A 5,711-nucleotide genomic window follows, 5' to 3' on the forward strand; every position below is an offset into this window, starting at 1 on the left:
AGTCATCAAGCTTTCTGTTTTCATTGAGTTGAGCTTTATCTAACCGCCACTGTATATACAATTTGTTGTAACGCTACTGCATTGTCTAAACGGGCGTCATGTGTGTGTTTGATTTGGGGTTCAACCAACAACATAGGGAGAGTAGAAAAACAGCTCTCTGTTTTATGTTCTAAATCATATCGACAATGTAACCAAGGGTTATGTGTTTCCTAATCGTGTAGTCCCTAATGATCATTTGTAACATTTCCCTAATCAAAAATGGAAGGAAAAGCTTCAACAGCGAACAAATTATGGCGTAAAAGCAATGTAACAACGGAGCACAAGAGAAGTGCTGAGTCTCTGCTGTAGTTATAAAGCTATATGTTCACCGCTTTAGCCGGGCTCCAGTGGCGCAATCGGTTAGCGCGCGGTACTTATATGACAGTTCACTGCTGAGCGATGCCGAGGTTGTGAGTTCGAGCCTCACCTGGAGCAGAATTTTGAAAACACGTAACGTTTTTTTTCCCTCACGTTGTAAGGAAAATATATAATATTGCGACCCAGTTTGCTGTGACAGGAAGGATTTTGCAATGGAAGTGAACGAATTGAGCGAGAGATCTAAAAGTTGCGTTTTGGCTTTGCAGCCAGTAGAGGGCAGCACATATCTACTTTTGACAGCAATTTTAATTTGACATAAAGAATCCATGGTCATCATAAAATGATAAATGGGTTGTACTTGTATAGCGCTTTTCTACCTTCAAGGTTTGAAGCGCTTTGACAGTATTTCCACATTTACCCATTCACACACACACATGGCAGCTCCTGCCATGCAAGGTGCTACCAGCAGCCATCAGAGGCAAAGGGTGAAGTGTCTTGCCCAAGGACACAACGGACGTGACTAGGAAGGTAGAAGGTGGGAATTGAACCCCAGTAACCAGCAACACTCCGATTGCTGGCACAGCCACTCTACCAACTTCGCCACGCCGTCCCTAAACAATAAAACAATAATATATCCGTCAAATCTGATCATCGTTCTTTTTCCAATGACACACCATATCAATATAATTGTTAAGATACTCACAGGTGACAAATATCCATGATTTGTATTCATATTCAACAGTAATGCAACTGTGATGTTAATCTCACAGGAAATATGCCTCTTACTGTATATATTTGGTCATTTAAACTAATTTTCAACATGATTTCATGCGACAGTTGCATATACCTACACTTTACTAGCATACATGATATTACAAGACAGAACGAAAGATTAAAGCACACCAGTTTCAAATTCAGATATGGTTATTATGGTTTGAATTGTAGGACATTGTATTCTTTTATTTTGCAGTTTGCTCTTCTTCCAGTAGGGGCTGCTGTTGTCCACAGTTTGCTCTTACTACTACTTCCTTAAACTGGATCAACTGCCAGGATGCATATGCATGAATATGATTGGCTGTGTGTTCTGTTTGAACAAAAACAGTTGCACCAGTAGTTTACCTCCAATTTCTTGTCTGTGTCTTCCTATCTTTATATGCATTTCGAAGCAACATTTTACACACAGTGACATCCTGTGCGATGTATGCTGAATAAAACGTTAAAGGCTACAAATGATTATTATCAGTACATATGTTTTTTTTAAATATGTTTAAGATTTTAAATGCAAGTACTACTAGATTGCTCGCATTGCTTCAAGTTGTGTAGCTCTCCTATGCACAACATTAGAAAAGACAAATTAAAGGGGTATTAGAAATCCAATTTGATTGATTGAAACTTTTATTAGTAGATTGCACAGTGAAGTACATATTCCATACAATTGACCACTAAATGGTAACACCCGAATAAGTTTTTCAACTTGTTTAAGTCGGGGTCCACTTAAATTGATTCATGATACAGATATATACTATCAGATATATACTATCATCATAATACAGTCATCACACAAGATAATCATCAGAGTATATACATTTAATTATTTACATTATTTACAATCCGGGGTGTGGGATATGGAGGGGGGGTTTAGTTTTGGTTGGTATCAACACTTCAGTCATCAACAATTGCATCATCAGAGAAATGGACATTGAAACAGTGTGGGACTGACTTGGTAGGATGTGTACAGCAAGTAGTGGACAGAGAGAGAGATCAGAAAGTATAAGAAAAAGTGTCTACATTTGATTATTTACATTTGATTATTTACAATCCGAAGAGGCATGATGTGGAAGAACCTATAAGGAGAACTTAACAAAGTTAAAGGTAATCAATATAGCAGAGTTTACATTTACAAAGCATGTGTGTTCTCCCAAGATCCACCTTTGAAGACCAACTGTATCCAGCAGTGTACAGTCAACAGGATGGCTTCTAAGACCATGTTTACACTGCAGGCCAAAGTGGCCCGAATATGATTTTTGTTTTTTTTAATATTTTTTTTTTCCAGCGGACGGTTTACACTGCAAGTAAAATGTGTTTTTTATCACACTCCTGTGGCCCCAATGTGGCCTCGACGTCACTTGCATACGCAGTTCAATAAAATGAAAACGGAAGTTGACAGGATTCCGGCAGGAAATCGCTACAATTACTACCAAATAAAAAGTCACCACACTTTAAAAATGTGTGTTTTTTTTACTTGAAAATAAATTACACAGTAATAGAATATATGCATGGCTGGATATTAAATATGCAAATATGCCACAGCTTCAATTCCGGTCCTTTAACAATCGCTATTTCTTCGGAATAAAAATATATATTCATATATATCATACAGCGTATTATTTGCTTACGTATTGACTAGTGATGCACCGAAAATTCAGCTGTCGGAAAAATACTTTGTTCACCAAAACCGAATGTTTTGATGGAGTATGAAGTGGAAACGAGGCCAAAGTCTCATTTCAAGATTTAGTGTGATCTTTCTGAGTTTGTGTGCTAACAGAAGTGTGATCTTTGTGAGTTTAAAAGCGTGTCTCACAATATTATCTACCATACAGTGATGTATTAATGTCCAGTAATCCTCCACCCTTGGATTTACATTCCAAGACCCCCAGCGAACATACTTGCCAACTTTGAGACCTCAGTATTAGGGATATATATATATATATATATATATATATATATATATATATATATATATATATATATATATATATATATATATATAATTATATAATTATATATATATATATATATATATATATATATATATATATATATATATATATATATATATATATATATATATATATATATATATATATATATATATATATATATATATATATATATATATATATATATATATATATATAATTATATATACGTACACATATGTCAGAAAACCAACAAATTTAGCTGGACTTCACCAATTTTGTCAAGAGGAGTGGTCAAAAATGCAATCAGAGCTTGCCAGAAGCTTGTGGATGGCTACCAAAAGCGCCTTATTGCAGTGAAACTTGCCAAGGGACATGTAACCAAATATTAACATTGCTGTATGTATACTTTTGACCCAGCAGATTACGTCACATTTTCAGTAGACCCATAATAAATTCATAAAAGAACCAAACTTCATGAATGTTTTTTGTGACCAACAAGTATGTGCTCCAATCACTCTATCACAAAAAAATAAGAGTTGTAGAAAGTATTGGAAACTCAAGACAGCCATGACATTATGTTCTTCACAAGTGTATGTAAGCTTTTGATCGCGAATATTTATATATACAGTATATATATATATATATATGTATATATACAATATACTGGTACTAATAAAGTATCGCGGTACTGATCAATTGGAAACGGTACTTTACTACCTTTGAAAAATACCAGTACCTTTTATGCTCATGTGCGGCGGTGACTACAGAGCCGAGGTGTGTCAAAACGCACACAAAGTGCATACAAGCAATAACATTGTGGAGAGGAAGAATGGCCAAAAAAGCGACAATTATATAGTTAATAAAGAGGATGAGTTAAGTGCAATATGGAGGTATTTGGGCTTCAAAACTAACAATAAAGGTGACATGCTGCAAGTGTTGCTTTAAAACATGGGTTTTAAACGTAGGTAAACATTTAAATAATTAGCATTCAGATGTGCACAAGGAGTTATAAAGAGTGACAGGTAATAATGTAGTTACAGTTACACTTTTCCTCGTGTTCGGCTCCCAGACCATCGTCGAGGAGCACAGGGCAGACAATCCCTCCAGGGCCGATGTTTTCGTTGGGGGTAACCCCTTCACTTTACCCAGCAATGGGACTGCTAAACTCCGCTTTCGGGTCAGAATGACGAGGCCGCCGAGTCGTGACAATCGCTTTATTGTTAGTTTTGCAGGACACAACCAGAGCCGTTCATCACTCTACTGCGTAGTGCATGCGCTACCTCTCTCTCTCTTTACTCACTCACTGACGTCACTCAGCCAACACGTTGCCATTCTCGCAAACATACATACGCTACTCTCATAACAGTTAACCAGCTCCCCTGTTGTGCACATGTAGATACGTAGACGTGCACACAGCTGCTTGGCTTGATGCCAAATATTAACTGAGTTAAAACTGCCCAATTAGCGTCAACTAGCGTGAGTGAAATGACTGAATTTTGTAACAAATTCCTACAATTTGTGTTTTATCTTTAACAATGTGTATTTTGCCTGCTACATGGCTTGTATGTGTACATTTATCCATAGTTTTGTTTTTAGTACTTACTAAAATTTTATTTTTCTTAAAGTACAGACCAGGAGTGGCAACCATAAATCATGAAGCATTTAATCTAATGTCAATAAAACTTTCTGTTCTATTCTAACCTAATTCTTGATTATGGCAGATTATATGTAATGTGGAAAATTGTAAATTGTTCTCCCCTGCTGGTCTCTCAATGGACTGGACTTGCACATGAAGTCAGGACCCTGGGTGACCACTCCTTATGCATCAGTTGGTGACGTCTCTGCGCCGCAACTTTTCTACATGCAAGAGGTTCCCCTGCTGGCCCCACTATGCACTGGACTCTCACATTATTAACCGTATCCACTCGGCATCCATTGCAACGGTCGCCCGGGAGGGGGTCCCCACATCTGCGGTCCCTTCCAAGGTTTCTCATTAAGCCCAATGGGTTGACTTTTTTCTTGCCCTAATGTGGGAACTGAGTTAAGGATGTCGTTGTGGCTTGTGCAGCCCTTTGAGACACTTGTAATTAAGGGCAATATAAATAAACTTTGATTGATTGATTGATTGATAAAACATAGCCTGTACAACAACAGATACGGGTATATACATAGACAGCGAACGCGTATTAAGGCTGGAATATATTCTCGCATCACATACTGTAGTTTGCGTCCCTTCTGACGGAGTCTTGTTTGATTTATAGTTTTTTCGTGAGGGGTGGTGCCAGACCTGTAATTCTCTTCCAAACACTAAGGTGCAGTGTCTCCGGAAGGAGCAACTGCTAGGCCTGGGCCAATAACAAATTTTGCTCAACGATATATTCCATCCATCCATCCATCCATTTTCTACCGCTTATTCCCTTCGGGGTCGCGGGGGGAGCTGGAGCCTATCTCAGCTACAATCGGGCAGAAGGCGGGGTACACCCTGGACAAGTTGCCACCTCATCGCAGAGCCAACACAGATAGACAGACAACATTCACACTCACATTCACACACTAGGGCCAATTTAGTGTTGCCAATCAACCTATCCCCAGGTGCATGTCTTTGGAGGTGAGAGGAAGCCATCTACAAAATATTGCCATCATTTTTTTCAG

The 5,711-nt window shown here is 38.0% G+C and overlaps 1 non-coding gene across 1 annotated transcript; it reads left to right on the forward strand.

Moving 5' to 3' along the window:
- Positions 1-380: 380 nt before the first annotated feature.
- Positions 381-474, forward strand: trnai-uau (transfer RNA isoleucine (anticodon UAU)). Its single transcript has 2 exons — positions 381-418; positions 439-474. It is a non-coding gene; the product is annotated as a tRNA-Ile (tRNA).
- The last annotated feature ends 5,237 nt before the right edge of the window (positions 475-5,711 follow it).

The sequence above is a fragment of the Entelurus aequoreus genome, linkage group LG09, assembly GCF_033978785.1.
Source record: "Entelurus aequoreus isolate RoL-2023_Sb linkage group LG09, RoL_Eaeq_v1.1, whole genome shotgun sequence".
NCBI classification, from domain to species: Eukaryota; Metazoa; Chordata; class Actinopteri; order Syngnathiformes; family Syngnathidae; genus Entelurus; species Entelurus aequoreus.